We start from the raw sequence: 21318 nt of genomic DNA on the forward strand, positions 1-21318 counted from the left end.
TCTGATGTCAGGCAAGCCCGATGCAGTATATGTGGTTATGTTATATGTTTTGTGTTATGTGTTCCAGGGCAAGCTCGATATATGTTAGTTTATACGTTATGTGGTCTGTGCGTCAGGGAAGGCCCGATGTATGCTAGTTTATATGTTATATGTTATATGTTTCGGGATTCAGTCCGATGCCGTGGAAAGCCTGATGCAGGTTACGTGATTATGTTATGTGTTTATGATGTATGTTATGTTGTGTATGTGTCAGGGTAATCCCGATGTCGGGGTGAGCCCGATGCCCGATGCGGTCGGATGCCAGGTTGAGCCCAATGCAGGACAGGAGTCCGATGTCGGGTAAGCCGATGCCGGGTTCGTCCCGATGCAGTTGGCGGTGTCCCATAGTTGTTTTATGTGTGATATTTTTTTGTGTATGGTATGTGATAGTTTTGGGGAGATCACTAAGATTCGTGCTTACATTTTCAGTTTTGTTTTAAGATGCTTCAGTTTTCAAAAGAGGAGGTCGGGAAGACTGCAGTGCACACACCATTTGTTCAGTCTGGGATGTTTATACTCTGATATATTTGACAAATGTTATGATATTCTTGAGATACACGGTTTATGATTTTTATATGTTGAAAGATAATTATGGTTTTGTTATTCATTTTAATGGAATTTTTGGACTGTATTTTTGGGATGTTTCAACTTTCAAACTAGAATACCAACATGGAATGGGTCTAATCAGTCCTCAGACTGGAATACCTAGGGTTTATGTGCCTACCCCCTAAACCTGTCTACTCATCCCGAGGCAGCGGGACTTCGGCTTATTGAGTACCCACACGAGTTATCTTGGCATGCATACCAAACCAAGACCGCCTCAACCCACTACAGCCATATGTCGACATATAAACAAAGAAGGATCAAGTAGACATATAATAAAGACAAACATCAATCATACAACTCACTATCACCTACTAGTCCTCTCACAACACACTGTCCTGCTACCAGCTAACCTCCATGGAATGCATAACCATAAGTAACTAAAGCTGAGATAGCCACTCGAACAGATGATCCTACTCTAGACCCACAACCAAATAAGGAATAGGCAAGAAATCCTAGCTCAAGAATTCTCAGGATTTCCTACATGACTACATACAACCCTTAAGGCACTCCACTAAACTATAACTAACAAGTACATGTAGTCATACAGACCTACAGATCTTTAATGCATAGTGACATCCTATATACCAAGATATAGATCTGATAGATCACTACAAAATAGCAACATTCTACACACCAGGATATATGTCTAACATATCAATACAACCACTACTAGAAAACAGACCTTTAATGACGCGCAATTTATGTCACGCAGTGATTTATGATACGCAAAAGCACGTGACCTGAAAATAATGTCAGCTCTCTAGAAATTTTAAGGATTTAGAACGCACATTCTTGCGTGACCTAGAATAAGTGTTAGAAAAAAACACGGAGGGCACTTATTATAAAATATGCGTCATCTAAACATGTCGCTTTATATTTTTTAATGAAACGCGCTCTTTAGTAATAAGCGGGAAAAAGAAAACCCAAAAATTAGAAAAGCCCGCTTTCACTTCCCTCTTTATCCTAGCCCGCTTTCACTTCCCTCTTTACCCTAATCGGCGATACTTCTTTCCCCTTCCCACATCGACCGCTAACTACTCCCCTCACACTCCGACCACCACTTTGTGCTATTTCCTGGTTGTCGACCCTCTACCATCGTCGACCCTCCGCCAACGTTGCATCTTTTTCACACCTTCCTCTGCCATCGACCTATTAGCTCTTCGAAATTAGAAGGACTATGTAACAATTCCAGTAGAAGATCAAGGCCAACAAGACAACAATCCCTTCCAGTTCCTAAATCTCAACAGGAAGCCGAACCAGAAGACACAAAACCAACAGCAATTCCGTTCACCTAGGAACAAATCCCCGGAAAAGCAAAACACCCAAAAAAATCAGAACAAAAAACATACAAAATTTTCCGATTGACGACCAATCATAAGACGATGTTCCTCCCGACGCCATTGAAACACCAAGAAGAAATCGACAGCAATTTCGTTCACCTGCACCCGCTGGAATCTGAATTCGCGACATCTAATCGGAAAGTATGAAGAACTTACCTGCTCCATCTACTTCTATCCTAGAGCCGACGATTTAGGTCCTTACAACTTCTCATCCCACACAGTGTCGAAGATGCTGCTCGTGATTTTTTTGTCATTCTGACAAGCCCTAGCTCGGATTGAACTAAGGTATGCTTTCTTTTTTTCTCCGGTTGTTATGGTTGAACAGAGCGTCGTTTAAGCCCTTTGCTACATAAATGATAGGGTAAACTGGAAGGGCATAATGGCATTAGTAACCCACCAGGTTCAGGTAAAAGAAATTCTGACTACTTTTTATACTTTCCTTTGAAGGGGTTGTAAGACTAATGAATAAATAATGGATACTTTATATTTGCCTTTGAAGGGTTCATATGCTCGCCATCAACCTAAGCACGCACTTCCGCCTTCTCCTCCAACCCATCTCTCCTCTCCGCCACCGTCGCTGACCTACGCGCTGCCCGTCAAGGAGACATGAGTTTGATCATTTTGACAGGAGGAATGCTAGGTTTGATTAAGTCGACGTCTTCTTCTCTTGTCTCAATTTGACACCTCAACTCTTCTTTTGCACTGATCTGCCATCGATACTAGGTTTGATTTTTTTTTATTTGCAGGTTTTGTTAGTAGACCATGTCTACTGCTACTCAAATTAAACATGTCATATTCTTTTTATTACAAGAGGTGGTTTGTAAAATGGTGGTTGAAGGAGCACATAAGTTCAGAGCCACACAACCTCAGCTTGGTTTTTTGTTCTTCTTTCTTCTTATGCTTCTGAGACATGATTTGATTGAACTTTTGTGCTCTACATTTTAATGCTATAATTTATGCTTTTGGTCAGGTTACTTTCATGTAGAATGGAATTAGATTATGGTTTATGTTGTGACTTTATTAGTTTTAAAATCATTGTTTGTGCTTCATGCATGCCTAATTTAGATTCTAGGTATATGTTGTGCGTATGAAAGGTCTCTTTTTTCTTCTTCTAATGGAGTTTCAAACTACACAGAGGTTAAACTTAATTTAACTTTTGTTATTATATCGTTTCCCTTCATTTATATTATTGTTTATACAATTTGAAGTTTGAACTTAACCAATTATATCATCTTCTATGCGGGGTTCCTTCTTCTGGGTGCCTTTGGTTAGTGAGAACTTGTTATCTGTCATAGATGTGGCCCCACTTAGTTTAGTTAGAAGCTATATAGATGATTCTTCAATTGGTATGTCAAAAGTTACTTACTTTATGTTTCTATTTGGCTTGTAAGTTCTAACTTCAAGTTGTTATGCTAACCATTGTTTCATATATTGACAGCTATTTAATAGTATCAAAGAAGATAGATTCTTGCTACAACTGTTGAAAGGTCTATGAACCAGTTGATTGCTTTAGTACCAAAAGAAATTCCAAGATTAACCCTTAGATTATTTCCATTTTTCGATCCATCCCCTTTTCCACATAATCCACCCCCTGCAGCTGTTGCAAATCCATTTCTTTTCACTGATGCTAAGTATGGGTAAGTTACAAGCTGTTAAAATCATTTTTGTTCATCATTGGTTTTCAAATGTGCATGTCATTTCCTAAAACAATATATTTTGTTATGGATGCCATAATTTATTGTCTTCTGTTCTTTCTGGATTTGTTTTAATTGGTTGATGTATGAAGGTTTTTAGCTCGTGCGTTAATGGAGTATAATACAAACACTTTCTACCCTACAAAACTCTACATCAGGCAAGTTTCTATTTTTCTTAATTTCTTTTTACTGTCAGTATCAAAAGTGATGATTTTCTTATCATCGTATCGCATCTCACATTGTGAGGGTTCATCAAAAGCATGAAAATGATGTTGCTCCTGCCTTCACCACTATACAACTCAAGTGTTACATTTAAGTTGCCAAGTCTAAAAAGCCAAAGGTCCGTCTGATTTTCTTATCATCTTATCATCTTATCTTTTCTAACATGTTGTCAATTTTAATGCAGCTATGTGCAGAAGCAAGAAATTTTTTGGTTGATTCTTATGTTGCTCTTCCTAGAGGAGATACAACTCCAGGAAGTAGAGTTGCATATAGCATGACAGTTAGACAGTTAGAGGCTCTAATCAGACTTTTAGAGGCAATTTCCAGGTGTCACCTCGATGATGAGGTAAAGAAAAATTAACAGAAACCAGTTATGTGATGTCCTGTCTTGGTCTTTTCATCCTTTTGTAGCAAACAAACACCTTTTTAAGTGTTTTGCAATTTTTAATGATTTGCAGAGAAGGAGTTTCTTGTTTCATCTTTTTAAGTGGTACAAAAAATTGTAATTTTTATCCTCTTGTCAAACATATACAAAATGTTTTCTCATGTCCTAGTTTCCTCTTTTGCGACTTATGTGCTAAGTTAGCTCCAAATTGTGTGTATTCTGTTTCAGGTTCACCCTCGCCATGTTAAATTAGCAACAAGACTTCTAAAAACTTCAGTAATCAGGCATGTTTTGTTTATTGATTTTTGTAGAATAGTAATAGCTTGCAAACATATGTATCACTAATTATGTATGGGAACCTGTAGTGTGGAGTCAACTAAGATTGATTTGACCGAGTTCCAAGAAGAGAATCAAGAAGAAGGCGATGTTGAACCTCAGATAGCAGATGTTGATGCAGATTCCAATAACGACCAACCAGGTTGCTATTTTGCTCTAGAGAAGATGGCTACAAACTAGAAATTTTAGTTTACTTGAATTATGTTTATTTGAATATTAAATCATAAATTTACATTCTCACTGGAAAATATATGCTTGAATGTTGTTTAATTTGTCAACTTACTACTTAATTTCTCACTGTATGCAGGTTTTTCCTGCAAGATAGATGGTGCAGAGGTAGTTTACCATCTTCTTGCTTTGGCAATGCATCTTTGGTATTCTTCATAAGCGATCATAATTGCTTGACATTTTGTATATTCTTGATCACCAATGACTTGCAGCTGCTAAAGATACCTGTAATATGGAAACATGACTCTTTTAAAAACTACTTCTGATGATATAAAGTTGATCATATTATATATTTTATCTGTGTTCTATGTGGTGTGAATATCAATTAAATTTTGACATTTTCTTTTGTTTTCTCAATAAAGTTCAAAACGGAAGACAAAAAGCTTGTGAAAGATCAAAATCTTCATAAGAATTTGATCTCTGATAAACGAACGAAAAGAAGTCAGCTGAAACTACAAATGGCTTTTGATGGGCAGGAAAGAGATATGAAGGTATGATCTATATTGTAATTCAGATTCTATCACTTTTATTATGTAATCTCTTAAGTCTTAATACCCATTATTCATTATGCATGCAGAGATTTTGGGAGCCAAGTATCTTCACTTTGTCTACAAAGATGTTGAAGGAGCATGTAGTATTAGGTTATATAGTTAGCGATGATTATTTGTATTTGACATTTTAGTGCAATGAATTATCTTTCTTATTTATTGTATTTTATTTTGTATTTTGTATGACATTAACTTTTGTGCAATGGATTGTCTTTTTTGTATATGGTATTTTATTTTATATTATGAGACATGACATGCAAATTTAATTTGAAAATTAGTAAAATAAATAATCTTTTTAAAAAATGAAAATAAAATTTACGATACGCATAAATGTGTGTCATCTTCATTTATGACATGGCCTTTCTTGACAGCGGTTTTAATGATATGCATTGCGTGTCGTAAATGCACGTTGTAAATGCGCGTCGTCTATAGACGATGCGCAAAAGCGCGTCGTCTCTCGTTATGACAGGGCCTTCCTTGACGCGCATTTGCGCGTCGTCTGAGCGTTTTACGACGCGCAATTAGCGTCGTAAAAGACCTTTTTTCTAGTAGTGAACACAACAACATACTACAAACCAGGATACATAGTAAACAATCCAAGCAATGCATAACTGTATGTACTCATAGGTGAGATAGACAACCAGACAGATGATCCTACTCTAAAGCCACAACCAAACAAGGAACAAGAAAGAAAGACTAGATCAAGAGTCCTTAGTCTGTCCTACATGACTACATACATTCCATATGACATCCTTCTTCTAAATTATAACCAAAACTAGTGGGACGACATTGGTGCCTTTGATCCACAGGTACAATGAGGCAAAACTCATCTGAATCAAAGAACACTGCAATACGATTCCTTCTCTGCATTACTTGCACCCGCAAATCCACTAACACCAGAACCAGATAAAATCTTAATCACCAATCAAAACCCTCAAGCTTGACCTAAACTCAAACTTGGTCAAAAGGCAACGGTCAATGAAAATCAACAAACGTGAAAGTCAAGGACTGTTAAGTATGCTGAACGTAGTTAACGTACGCCCAGTGTATGTGTCCTGATCCCATTCCTTCATTAAGTACTTAATCCCTTATGGTATTTTGTCTAGGGCTCAGATCTAGACTCAACACATCGAATTAAGTCATAAAGTTCCCACCATTATGACTTTCCATGCCTAGAAAAGGTCCAAAAACTAAAACCCTTACTTATTAATCCATTAAGACATCACAACTTTTACATGGAAGGGATAGAAGGACCAAGATCAAATTTTTATGGTTGATAATAGCTCTGTAATTCATAGTCTCTAACCTTTAGATCTGAATCAATATGCTGACTAGATGGATAAAGTTTGCAACTTTATCCATAAAAAGGTCAAAAACTTTCAAGATTTAAACTTTAGGCAAAAAAGTGACCAAAAGCTCATAATACTACAAACTAACTAGATCTAACAAATACATCATAAAGATTCAAGCATTATACCTGCATAAGAAAGTTCAAGGTGAACAAGGTCTGGATCTACAAGCTCCAATGCAACCTACACTTCTCCAATGAGCTCCTTTTTCTCCAAGACGAACCAAGAACACTCTAAGGCACTCAAAAACTCAAGGATGTCACAAATGGGGCTAGGGTTTCAAAGTCAGGGTTTGAGAGGATAGAGGTTGAAGGTAATAAGGTTTTGGAATGAGTTAAGATCTTTAAATAGGGCCCAGAACCCAAATAGTAGGGTTTTCAATAGGCTTGCATATGATTGGGATGCCCAACGTACTGGGTTGGGCCTCCACGATCCGCCATGCCTAGTATGCCCAACGTACACCCTATACACCTAGCATACTAGGCTAAACTCGAAACCTTTCTAACTTCAAACGACCATAACTTCTTTGTTCCAACTAAGTTTTCGACGATCTTTATGTCCACATAAAGGTATTGAAGAGCCCCACAATATTGTATAGATATGTTGGACTAAAAACCTCTCGAATAATAATCCGTATTTCATGACAGAACTCAACCTATGACATTTCCATCTCTACCCTTCAACCTAATATACAGTTCAAGGGTTAAATCTTTTAACCATCATTACCTCCTTCTACAATGACTACAGTTCACCTCCTTAAGGCCCAAAGCGTTTATACAATCGACTTTTGGCCCATGTCCCTGCAATAAGAAATGACAGGAAACAGGATGTTAGAATTCTCCCCCACTTAAAATAGATTCGTCCTCGAAATCAGATCTCGCTTCCACTTTATGATGCAACCCCTCACAACAACCAAGTTGTTCGAAAATCCACAATATTGATCATCACAAAAAATTCTCGTTCAAACGTCGTCATGCTAATCCCGCATATTAGTGCACCACCACAACGAAAACTAACCGAGAACATACCAAACTAGTCTACATTCCAACTTTGCTCCACTAACAACACTCAGGATTACCCCTGATCCACTAACCGACAACAGCACTCAGGCTTACCCTGATCCACTAACCATCAGTACTTGGGTCTTCCCGATACACTAATCAACTAGAGCACTCGGGCCTACCCCCAATCCATTAACCAACAATATCACTCAGGCCTACCCCCGAGCCACTAACCAATAATTGCACTCGGGCTCAACAAGACTTAACTGATCCTACCTGGTCTTTGGGTCGTGACTCAGACCTCCAAGCCCCAATCAAACAAGAATAGACAAGGAAGATCTCATCACATCCTTCAACCTACGATCCTAACACCCTAGAGTCTAAAGCACTAGCATGCCCTATAGATTCTCTCACAACTAAAACTACTACAACTCGAAGGGAAATCCAACAGCTGACAATGATCTCAACACAAAATCAAAAGATTCAACAGCTGTGCGGAATTCTTGAACTTAGAGAAATACGACTAAGAACCGAACCTTGACACAAGCTCTTCCTACTACGAAGTTCCACTCTCCTCCACTTGAGATATGCTAGAATGTAACAACTTCACAATCCTTCGATACTCAAACTAACTTGAACTCTACCACTTGATCCCAACCACTGATATCCCGATACACAGGAGAATCTGAATCCACACAACATTCATAAATTTCCAACACACATGCATTCTGAGGATAATGATAATTAATCCATTCATAACAAGAAATCAGTTTTAACATAGCTAAATACGTTAATTCCATTCACCAGATCATCTAAGATTACAACTGAACTTTGAAACACAAACAAGAATTACAAATGAATACCAATACTGCATCAGTTGCTAAATAGAAGAACTGATAACTCAAACCTCGGTCTCCAAGACTCCGTTCGTCCTACGACGACCGTTGGACAACTACCAAGCTAGGGGTGTAGGGTCCAGCACCCCACCGAAAATGAGAAATGGACAACGAGCACTGATGTGGCCCTCCTGGCCTTAATGGAAACAAACCCGCAAAATCTTCCTGCAATCTCTACCAAAATGACCCTCCTCGCCACACCTACGACATAAAACAGGTCAATACCTTCCATCATGAAACTTCCTGCACCTGCCACACTCAAAATTCCTCCCTTTAGCTGATCTTGGAGCTGGGTCGGTGAACATGACTCGCTTGGTCGCCAGTTGATACTATCCTGAAGCTATTCCGTCCTCATTCCGTTGAATCTCCAACTCAATCTCCTTCCTCCTGGCGCTTGACTGCATCTTAGTCAAGGTCTGGTATTGTTGAGTAGATACAAACTTTCGAGTCTCCATCTTGATCATACTCAAGTATCACGACATCTTCATTTACTCTAAAGCGGCATACGCAGGGCAGAAAATAAATCTTTTGGTAAACGTCTTGGTGATCTCTGTCACCGAAACCGATGTCTGCTTGAGCAACAAGTACTCCTGTTCTAGTCACTCCCGCTCCATAGAAGGAAAATACTCCGCATAGAACATATCCATAAACTACTCCCAATTCATTGCGGCTCGCTCTACATGTGAAAAGCCCTAGGTCACATATTCCCACAAATCCTTCGCACCCTAGTGAAAAAGGTTTAGCGCAAATTTCACCTTTTGTCCCTCGGGACATGAACACGTGAAGAAACATCCCTACACGTCAAAAGTCAATCTCAAAGAAATGATCGGGACTTTGGCGCCTTTGAACTCTGGAAGCTTCGTATAATTGAACTCTTGGTACTACATCACCCCACCTCCCTGGGATCCTACAATGGCAACGGCTGTTGTGGCTGCGGCAGCAGCTACCTACAGGATGGCGGCATAGTGCCGATCAAACTCCTCGATCAACGCGGTCTTGACCAACCCAAACAACGCCAAAATCTCCACCTTGATCGCCTCAGCCATACCGACAGCAATGATCCTGCAGATCTCTTCCTCACTCAGACATGCTCCTATAGTGCCACTAGCTCCGGATCCTGAACCTTCAATAACATCCATACTGAAAAATACACCATGGAAAGATCATACATCAAACATAGTGTTCAACACACCAAGATACCCTCCTATTAGTTCCTTAGTAACCTTGAGGTTCCTCCTGAATCTCATATGGGTCCTACGCTTTCAGTAGTAAGGGCCCATACTAGCTTCCATACATATCTGTAGTCGATTTATAATTCATCCCAAGGTCCTAAGGCACTTCACTAGACCATTCCTAGGCGTGCTAACACCCACGTTCTTCTACGAGTTATAACTAACTTCGTAGGTACTCTTCCTAGGGTTACCCTCGTTATCGCACTATAGGTTGCTATTGTGCATGCTTGTTCTACACAATATGGGGTCAGATAGACTGAATAATCAACTCCGCCCTAAGTCCACAACTAAATGAACATGAAGTAAGGCTAACTCGATCATTCTAAGGCTATATAATCCCAACCATATACAACTAACCAACAAACACACAACAATCACACAATCAAATAACATATATCAGGCAACTCATTATACCATAAGCCATCAAAGAGATCAAGCATTACTATCCAAAAGTTCCTAAAAGAACCTTAGCTTATCCGCTTGCATTCTTTCCTAATAGTTCACATATCAGCGAAATCAAAACTCAGCATATATATAACATGTATAGGTATTTTGGGAACCACTAACCTGTTCGGGCTCTGGCTAGCTGTACACACCGTATCTTCCTGTAAAACCAATGTTAAGTTAAGGTCCATGTTCCCGATCCTATGCCAATAATCAAACAAGAACATGACAAGAGATCGAGCCTATATTCCTAACCCAACCATTTTATTATAAATTCTTTTTCAAAAACAACTTGTGAAAAGTCTCGGATCCTAGTTTCAGACTGGATGCACACAAGTGTTCCTCTAATTCACTTAAACCAGGGCTCTAGTACCAACTTGTAACGTCCCTATTTCACAATAAAAATTTTCTTTTTATTAAGGTGAAACTATCCAAATATAAAACCATTTAAGAGGACTATTTTTTCCCAATTACATTTATAGAAAACCAGAGTATTATAATAAACGCAAAATCCTCAATGTTATTGATGAGTGTATACAATCCCGCCTTCTCCTTCCCACAATCACCGAGGATACCAGGAAACCAACACCAACTGAGTGAGCATATAACTTAGCGATTTCCCCCAAAATACGTGTACGATAAACACAAAAGCATGTATAACGGCCGACAATCATCGGATTGGAATGCCCAGGACGAATCAGTCCTCGGACTGGAATGCTAACATGCTACGGTTCCAATCAGTCCTCGGATTGGAATACCTAAGGTTTGTTGGCCTACCGCCTCAACCCAACCGCTCGTCCCGAGCCTCTGTGCCTTCGGCTTACAGCCGACCCGCATCGGGCATCTTGGCCTACATCACAAAGCAAGACCGCCTCAACCGACTACCACTATATGTCGATATATAAACAAACAAAGATCAAATAGGAACATAATACAGGAAAACATCAATCATACAGCTCACTACCGCCTACTAGTCCTCACACAACATACTGTCCCGCTACCATCTAAAATCCATGAAATACATAACCATAAGTAACCAGAGGTGAGATCGCCACTCGAACAGATGATCCTACTCTAGAGCCACAACCAAACAAGGAACAGGCAAGAAAGCCTAGCTCAAATGTTCTCATGATTTCCTACATGACTACATACAGCCCCTAGAGCACTCCACTAAATGATAACCAACAAGTACATGTAGTCATACAGATCTACATATCACTACAACATAACAATATCCTATATACTAGGATACAGATCTAACAGATCACTACGACATAACAACATCATATATACCAGGATACAGAACAAACAGATCACTACAACAGAACAACATATTGTAAACCAGGGTACCAAGCCAACAATCCAAGGAGTTCATAACCGCATGTACTCATAGGTGAGAGAGACACCCGAATAGATGATCCTACTCTAGAGCCACAACCAAACAAGGAATAAGAAAGATATCCTTGATCAAGAGTCCTTGGTCTATCCTACATGACTACATACATTCCCTATGGACTATGGCATCCTTCTAATAAATGATAACCAAAACTAGTGGGACAACATTGGTGCCTTCGACTCATGGGTACAATGAGGCAAAACTCATCTGAATCGAAGAACTCTGAAACACTGTGATACGATCCTTTCTCTGTACTGCTTGCACCCACGAATCCACTAACACCTGAACCACATAAAATCTTAACCACTAACCAAAATCCTCAAGTTTGACCTAAAGTCAAACTTGGTCAAAAGTCAACGGTCAATGGAAGTCAACAAAAGTCAAAGTCCAAGACTCTTATGTACACCTTGCGTGGTAAACATATGCCGCCTAATCCCACTCCTTCATTAAGCACTTAATCCCTTAAGGTCTTTTTTCCATAGCCAAGATCTAGACTCAAAACATTGACTTATGTCATAAAGTACCCACCTTTATGACTTTCCATGGCTAGAAAAGGTCCAAAAGCCAAAATCCTAACTTATTAATCCATTAAGACATCACAACTTCTGCATGGAATGGATAGAAGGACCAAGATTACATTTTTATGGTTCCTACTAGCTCCATAATGGAAAATGTTTCCAACTTTATCCATTATGATGGTCCACACAACCAAGATCTAGTCTTTAAGTCTCAAAGAGACCAAAAGTGCCACTTTCTCAACTTAATCCATTTAGTCCAAGTCTCCAAGCTTCAGATCAGAATCAATATGATGATTAGATGCATAAAGTTTCCAACTTTATCGATAAGAAGGTCACAAACATTCAAGATCTAAAATTTATACACTAAAGTGACAAAAAGCTCATAATGCTCAAAACTAGGTAGATCTAACAAATGCATCATCAAGATTCAAGCATTATACCTCCAAAAGAAAGATCAAGGTGAACAAGGTCTGGATCTACAAGCTCTAATGCAACCAACACTTGTCCAATGAGCTCCTTCTTCTCCAAGATGCACCAAAAAAACTCCAAGGCACTCAAAAACTTAAGGATCTCACAAATGGGGCTAGGGTTTCAAAATTAGGGTTTGAGAGGATGGAGGCTGAAGGTAATAAGGGTTTGGAATGAGTTAAGGTCTTTATATAGGGCCCAAAACCAAAATATTAGGGTTCACAAAAGGCTTGTGTACGCTCATCATACGCCTGGTACACATAGCGTACTAGGTTAGGCCTCCATGATCATCCATTCCTATTACGCCCAACGTACACCATATACGCCCAATGTACTAGGGTAAACCCAAAACCTTCCAAACTACGAAAAGTCATAACTTCTTTGTTCCAATTCCGTTTTCGATGATCTTTATATCAACGTAAAGGTATTGAGGAGCCCCACAATATTATCTGGATATCTTGGAATAAAAACCTCCCGAATAAAAATCCATATTTCATGCAAGAACCCGGGCTATGAATTTTCGCTTTCTACCCTTTTGCCCAATATACAGTTCAAGGATTAAATCTCTTAACCATCATTACCTCCTTCCCCAAGGACTAAACTTTACCTCCTTAACGTCAAAAGCCTTTATACAATTGACTTCCGCCCCACGACCTTGAAATAAGAAATGACAGGAAACAGGATGTTACAATTTTTTTTAAAGAATATGCAAAGATCAATGATTGTTTTTGACACATTTGCTGGTAGACCAGCTCGGACCCCTATTGGTAGCAATCGTTGCATGAGGATGTGATAATCATGATACCTTAACCCAATTATATTTAAATTATTAGGAAGCACCTTCTTTTGAAAGTTCGATCCAAAATCGTCGGGTACTCTCACACCTCTAACAAACTAACAGAAACATTCTCGATTCACTAGTTTGAAAGAGTAATCTGGATGTGGTGGATAAATCTTGTTGTTTTTCATTTATAAACATAGATTCTATCGAATACCCCATTTTTCCAAAACTTCTATTGCTTTATGCGTATCTTTTGATTTTTCTTTCCTCAATAAGGTACCCAAGAAGCTCTCACCTACAATTTTCTACTCATGTATAACATCTTGATTGTGTTTTAGTTTGAGAGAAGACCAATAATCAAGTTCGCATAAGATACTCTTTTTGGTACAATTTAACTCTAACTCGGGTTGCTTTCTTTTTACACCACCATCATAGCTAGGATGTTTGCTAGAAAACGATCGGGGAGACGGTCTAGTTGCTTTATTAATTATGCATTACTATATCATTTGGTAGGCTTTCTTGACTCTTTTTTTGTCATTAAAAAATAAATTTTCCCTCCATTTATGCTTTCTATGTAAGAATCGTTTGTGACCAACGTAAGCTATCTTGCTAGTTACAAAACATGAGGGTGTGTCTTCGTTGCAAGTAGCACATAATTTATAACCTTGACTATTCCATCCAGACAAACTGATATGAACATGATAATCATTGATAGTCCACAATAGTATTGCACACATTGTGAATACAGTGTGTGTTGATACATCTCTCATTTGAACTCCTTCGACCCACAACATTTTCAACTCGTCCACCAAAGGCCTTAAGAAAACATCTGTCCTTCGTAGGTGATTTAATGAATTAACAAAGTCATCATGAAAGAAGAATATTTCATACACAACCATGGTGGTGTGTTGTACATTGTCAATACTACAGAGTCCATGTTATAAGGCTGATTCATGTTGCTTAATGGATTAAAGCCATCGACAGCCAAACCCAAGCTGACTTTCCTGGGTTCTGTAACAAACTCATGATGACTTTAATGTGCATCAATTTTGCTACGAAGTTTAGGCTTATTTTCTTTCGGGATTGCAGGTCTTAAAACCCTAAAAATTGGTCTAATGAACTATCTGTCCACCTTTTGATGACCTTAATGTGCATCAATTTTGCTACGAAGTTTAGGGAAGATATCCAACAACAACCAGGTTATAACTTGGTATTGGCCTCTTCAAATAATGCATCAAACTCTAGGTCTAAACTAATTGCTTCTTGGGTTATCTTTGATATATGTCAATTTTCCTCTACCATAACATCATCTATTACATCAAACATCTTTTCATGTTGATTTTCTCCTGCCATAACTCTAGTACTACGATATTTTAAAGCCCAAAGGTTGTTTGAATCCGAAGGTGGAAATTCCTCACCATCAAAAATCCATATGTTGTATGATTCTTCAAACCCAAAATCATGTATGTTGGTATAAACCATATTCACAATATGCCAAAACATATTTACACAATCTGTTCACACGCAACACGATTTACCTTCATCATCGACATGGTTATTGGCAAACTCTATAAAGTTGTTAAGACCTTTTATGAATTTTAAAGACCTCCGATTTTGCAATGTAATCCAACTCTTATCAATTGACACAACTATTTCATTATTAAGAATTACAATGTATGCATATTAAATATATGACTAATTTGTTTGGATTTAGTTACTAAAAGTTAGATTGTATTTTGGGCTTTGAAATTTAGATTGTGTATAAGTTGAAAGAATCATAAAGATAGAGTAAAATTTGACGATTCAAAAAGCAGTATTGAAACATGAACATTCACAAGAGTATGCTTCTAAAGCCACTTATATTACATGATTGTCCGTTTAAGAAAAATTTGGTAGCATTTCCCATTAGCTACTAAGTATAAATAAATAAATACCCGAGGAGTAAAGAGAAAATAACAACCAAAAAATTTGGTAGCATCTCCCCTTTGCTAATAAGTATATATAAATCAATCATGTAATACACATTCACATCCTATATAAGATAAAGTTTTCAAAAAGCAGTCCGAAAAATGGGCACAACCCGAAATTAGTTCCGCGCTAGTATTTTTAGGCTTTTAATGATTTAAAAGGATTAAACTTAAACTAAAAATCTATTTTTTATAATAGCATTATACTTTATATAATTAAGTTATTATATTATAACTTAGTAGATTTTACATCTTATATTTTTTTGTTTGTATTTTTTTACTATTATACTATAACATTTTACTTTAAATAATTTATTAGAATTGTAATATATATTTTTTTATTTATAGTATCATACTTTCTGATATTTTTATTGTTTATACATCTTACTTTTGTTTTTACTTTTCTATTATGGCATTTACTTTTTCATATATATATTTTTTATTTATAGCATCATACTTATGTTGTTTTTTCAATTATTGCATCGTACTTTACATTATAGCATTCTACATCTATTGCTTTACATTTTATAGCATTCTACTTCTATTGCTTTACATTTTATAGCATTCTACTTCTACTTCAGACAAAAGAGGAACAAAATCTGAACATCCACATTAACATGCTTCAAACACAATAATATTCTAGTTTAACAAAATCAAATAGTTAATAGGATAAGTATTATCCAAATTAATAAAATCATACACAATCAAGAACTTAACAGCTTGTATATACACAACCCTAAAGAGGGACAAAAGAGGGAAAGAATCAAACAGTATATACGCAAATCAATTGGCCTACTAGTGTTGCTTTACTTTTGACAGCATTATACTTAAATTTTAGACAAAAAGGGGACAAAAATATAAGCCTATACATCCAAATTAACATGCTTGACACGCAATAATTTTCGCGTTTAACAAAATCAACAATAAATGGCATAAATACTATCCAGATTAAGAAAACCATACACAACCAATAACTTCACAGCTTCTATATACATAAATCAATAACACTAAACGTAACCCTAAAGTTTCACAAAATTTCAAACACATTTAGACTAAATATTTATGAAAAAACACAGCCAAATCACAAAAATCTGATTGATAAACTTTCAAATTACACAAATCATTGATCAAACTTCACAGTATGAAACAAAGCCAAGTCACCATTCATACCTGTTGAAGAAGTGTACACCGGAAGCAGAAAACCACCATTCGCTGGAACTGAGAGTTTAGCGATGACCTGTAACGATTACAGATTTAGAAACTAAATCGATTGGAGCTACAAGGAAAATGTCGGAATGAAAGGTTGAAGGAGTAAACGGAGAAAGAAGTGATGGTGTAACCTGGTTGACGACGAACTCTTCAAGGGAGAGAGAAACGAGAAACGATTGCTAAACCGTATAGGGAGGACTTGTCGTCCCTATAGCTTTCTACAAAACGATGTTTTCCGGTCTTTTCCAGGTAAATACATCAAAAAAAAAAAAACAATATATTTAAATTTAATTATTTTTGGGACGATATGTCGTTCCTAAAGCTTTTCGGATACCTGCAAAATATTTTTCGTTCTCGCTCAACCAATAGAGACGATTTATCGTCGCTTTAGCTTCAGAAGTCAAACTTAATTTGTCAACCCTATAGCGATGACATGTCGTCCCTATAGATTCTTCTATAGCGACGACATTTGTCGTCCCTATAGCTTTGGTCTCTGTAGAGGTTTATTATAAAGTTGTGGTAAACAACAAGACTCCTAGATTTTACATGGTCTACTTTTCTTGAGTTCACTCACGAGCATTACCCAACATATTTTAGATAGGGTATATATTATAATAGCTATAAATGATGTTCAACAGTGGCTTATGCAAGAGATATGTGGACGAACTTAGGCTTTAGTTGTAAATTCGTTAGGTATTGTTCTGGAAACCTAGATTCACAATTCTGATGACAAATCAACTTTTTCGGATCAAATATATATTTCAGTTTTAAAAATTACTAGTTAAACGTATATATGATATTTATTTGTATTAGATTTTGTGATTACTTAATTTTAAATGTTTTCCTTTAAATCTGGAATTATTTAACGCCTGATTACTTTTTTTTTTTTTTTTAAATCTATCAGTAAATGATGTTGATCGGAATGTTGTTACAAGCATGTCGGTCGGAAATCTATGGGGAAAAAAAGTCAAGAAAATTGTCCAAATTAATGTCATTTTATCGGAACTAAACTCAAACATATCCGTTTTATTAGGCAAACTTGACACCACATAAAAAGCATTTAACATTTTCACAAAAAAAAAAAAAAAAAAAAAAACTTAGCAAACTTGACACCACATAGAAATCATTTAACATTACCACAAAACAAAAAGAAAAAAAACTTACGTGCTTCATAAGGTCTCATCGACCCATGAACTTTTAGACGACTTGATCGATCTACTCCACTTTATTTTGTGTTCAAGCCTTTGTTTAAGACATGAAACGAAATCTGAAAATTTGATCAAGCATTGTAATTTCCCTCGAAGTTTCACAGTTTCTTGCCGATGCAATAACCCACAAAATTGAAGAAAGCAATTCTCCATCTGTTGTTAAGTACCAGAATTGCTACAATTCCCATAAACCCAGTTGTGAAACCGCCTGTTGCACCATAAATCCATATCTTCTCATCGCCATCATCATCTTCATCTTCCTCAGAGTTTCTTTCAGTTTCTGGGACACCATCATGGTTGCACTTGATGGGCAACGGATTACCGCAAAGCTCACTATTGCCAGCATATATGGATGGATCATTGAGCGTTTGGAGCTGACTTCCTGTTGGAATTCTTCCGGATAAGTTATTGTGTGACAAATTCAGATAGCTAAGAAATGTCAATGCCGACAGACTTTGTGGGATCACCCCTGAAAGTTGGTTGATAGAAAGGTCAAGAGACTAACGAATTCATATCACCAATTCTATCTGGAATACGACCTGTGAGGTGATTGTTAGACAAGTTAAGACCATGCAATCCCAAAAGAAGTGACAACTCCTTGGGTATTACCCCCACCAGTTTATTGCTCGAAAGGTCTATGTTGACAACATATCTCAATGTCGTTGTATACTCTAGCACAACTCCTTTCATAACCTGGCTCAAACTCAGTCCGAATGAGCCTGAAAAAGAAATACTGCTGTCGCCACCTGTGATCATTCCACTTAAGTTCTGGAAACGAGGGATGGTTCCTGTTAATTTGTTTCCTCCAAGATCCATGATTTTGAGCCTGGATCTTTCACACAACTCTACAGGAATTGGACCTGTGAAGCTGTTTTTATGTAGCCTGAGGACAACAAGCTCCTTCATATTTTCACCAATCCATTTTGGTACACTTCCAGAGAATCTGTTTTCACCCAAATCCAACAAAGTTAAATTTGTGCAATTTGCTAGAGTTTTCGGAAGTTCACCTTGGAAACAATTGTTGTTTAGAGATAACCATTGTAGCGATGAAGCAAGATTCCCGAGAGAGCTTGGAATGACACCCGAGAGCCGGTTAGAACTTAATATCAGAACCTGCAGGTTTGGAAGAAGTCCGAAGCACTTTGGAAGAGTCCCAGAAAGCATATTTCTAGAAAGATCAAGAACCATTATATATGAAATCATATTACACAATAAATCTGGAATCGATCCATTGAAGAGGTTGTTCTTAAGAAGCAATATATCTAACACTATAGAACAATTTGGGCTGTGGCTGGATACAAGGTTTGTCAATGGACCGTTCAGAAAGTTATTGGAGAGAGCCAGGAACGAGAGAGGAAGCTCGACAAGCCAATCGCCAAGCCAATCTGGAAGAGGTCCAGAAATGCTAGTATTGGAAAGGTCTAGATATTCAAGACATGTTTGTGCTCGAATCCATTCTGGAAATTCTGATTCAATTTTGCAAGATCCAAGTCGAAGGCGTGATATTTGGAAAGGAGGCTTCCAATTGGGCGAAATCTTGAAGCTCAACCTGTAGTTTGAGGTTGCATCAAAGAATTCTAACATCGATGTGTTTGTGAAGTGGGCTTCAGTGACTATACCTGATAAAGAATTGTTGGATATATCTAGATATTCAAGTTTGGAAAGTCGTCCAATGGTAGGAAGAGGCCCTTGTAAATGGTTATTTGATATATCAAGATGCCTGAGTTCTGAGAGGTTTCCAAGCGATAATGGAAGTGCAGACAACCAATTGTAGTAGAGATACACGACTTCTAGATTAGATAGTTGTCCTAGTGAGAATGGTATCGTCCCGTTCAACAGGTTCGAAGATAAATGTAGTTCTCGTAACAACAGCAGGTTTCCAATTGATGTAGGAATCGAACCTGTTAATTTGTTCCAAGGTAGATATAATTCCCGCAAACTTGTTAAATTTGCTAGAGATTCCGGGATGGTTCCTGTTAACTCGTTCCATCCAAGATTCAACTTTCTCAAGGACGTAAGCCTTCCTAGTGATGTCGGGATTTTTCCACCTAAGTTGTTGTAATGTAGATCCAGTGTCTCCAGATCAAATTGGACACATTCGGATCCATTGGTTGATGGCCCAGTCAATTCCCCTTCTATAAAATTAAATGAAAGATCCAAGTGTTTTAACTGACAAAGTCTCCAGACCCCAGAATCTTGGATACCCCGAAAATGGTCGTTTCCGAGAGACAGGATATCTAGATTTGACAGTTCTCCCGGGAGGAATGTAATTGTCCCATTTAAAAGGTTTACAGATAAATCTAGTTTTTGTAACCGCAGCAGGTTTCTGATAGAAATCGGAATCGAACCTGTTAAATGGTTATCATCCAGACGTAATTCCCGCAAACTTGTTAAAGTTCCTACAACTTCAGGGATGTTTCCTGTTAACTCATTCCCTCCAAGATTCAACTCTCTCAAGGCTTTAAGTCTACCCAGTGAGGATGGGACTTCACCAAGTAACATGTTGTCATTTAAATTCAGTGTCTCCAGAGAAAATTGAGCACATTCGGATACATTGGTTGATGGCCCCGTGAACATCCCTCCCATAGAATTGTACGAAAGATCCAACCGCTTCAACCGACAGATCCCAGTATCTTGAACGTTGTTCATGAACGGGATTGAAGAATTCAGTTGGTTGAATGAAAGATCAAGAACTTGTAAAGAGCTCAAGTTTCGTAAAAACAGAGGGAACTGGCCTTGGAGCAAATTGGAATGAAGATCAAGTGTTTGAATGGTAGAACGCGTAACATTCAATTCAAGATGCATGCAATGGAAATGAGAATTAGAAAGATTGCACCCGGACAAGCTCAACTCTCGTAAAGAAGAAATCATACGCAACAACCCTTTATGTAAGTTTGGAGCTTTGACAACGCTCAGTCCACTCAGATCAAGAGATTTGAGTGACAAAAGACTCGAGAACCATGTGAAATCATTAACAACTAGTTCCATGTTACTGATATTAAGCACACGCAAATTCGATAGATTTCCAATAGAATGAGGAACGATGCCAGAAAAGCCCATGGAAGAAAGTTTCAGATACCTGAGTTGTGTCAGCGATCCGACAAATTCAGGAATGGGGCTGCTGCCAAAATAACTCCCACTCAAATCCATGTAACTCAAACGACTCAACTCGGCCAAAGACGAATCCAAAACATTCCCCTCTAACTGCTCGACAGAAGAATCGGTTCCGAGGTCAAGCCTAGTAACATATCCGGTTGCATTATTGCAGCCGACGCCCAGCCAGTTGCAACAGTTGTTTCCATTCCAAGATGATAGTCGACCAGAAGGGTCCGACAGGCTGTGTTTGAATCGAAGAAGAGCTGCCCTCTCTTTTTCGAAGCATCCAGAAGTGAGGTTTGTGGTTGCGAAAGTGAAGAGGAGAAAGAACCCACCCATCCATAGCTTACTCATG

At 37.9% G+C, this 21318-nt stretch overlaps 1 long non-coding RNA gene and 1 pseudogene across 1 annotated transcript; one reads left to right on the top strand and one right to left on the bottom strand.

Moving 5' to 3' along the window:
* Window positions 1–2163: 2163 nt before the first annotated feature.
* On the top strand, window positions 2164–2635 carry LOC145051455 (uncharacterized). The gene is made up of 3 exons (XR_013683631.1): window positions 2164–2270; window positions 2346–2391; window positions 2485–2635. It is a non-coding gene; the product is annotated as an uncharacterized LOC145051455 (long non-coding RNA).
* Window positions 2636–16486: 13851 nt separating this feature from the next.
* On the bottom strand, window positions 16487–21318 carry LOC145053629 (receptor-like protein EIX2; annotated as a pseudogene).

The sequence above is a fragment of the Lactuca serriola genome, chromosome 5 (assembly GCF_051521515.1).
Source record: "Lactuca serriola cultivar US96UC23 chromosome 5, Lser_US96UC23_V15, whole genome shotgun sequence".
NCBI lineage: Eukaryota > Viridiplantae > Streptophyta > Magnoliopsida > Asterales > Asteraceae > Lactuca > Lactuca serriola.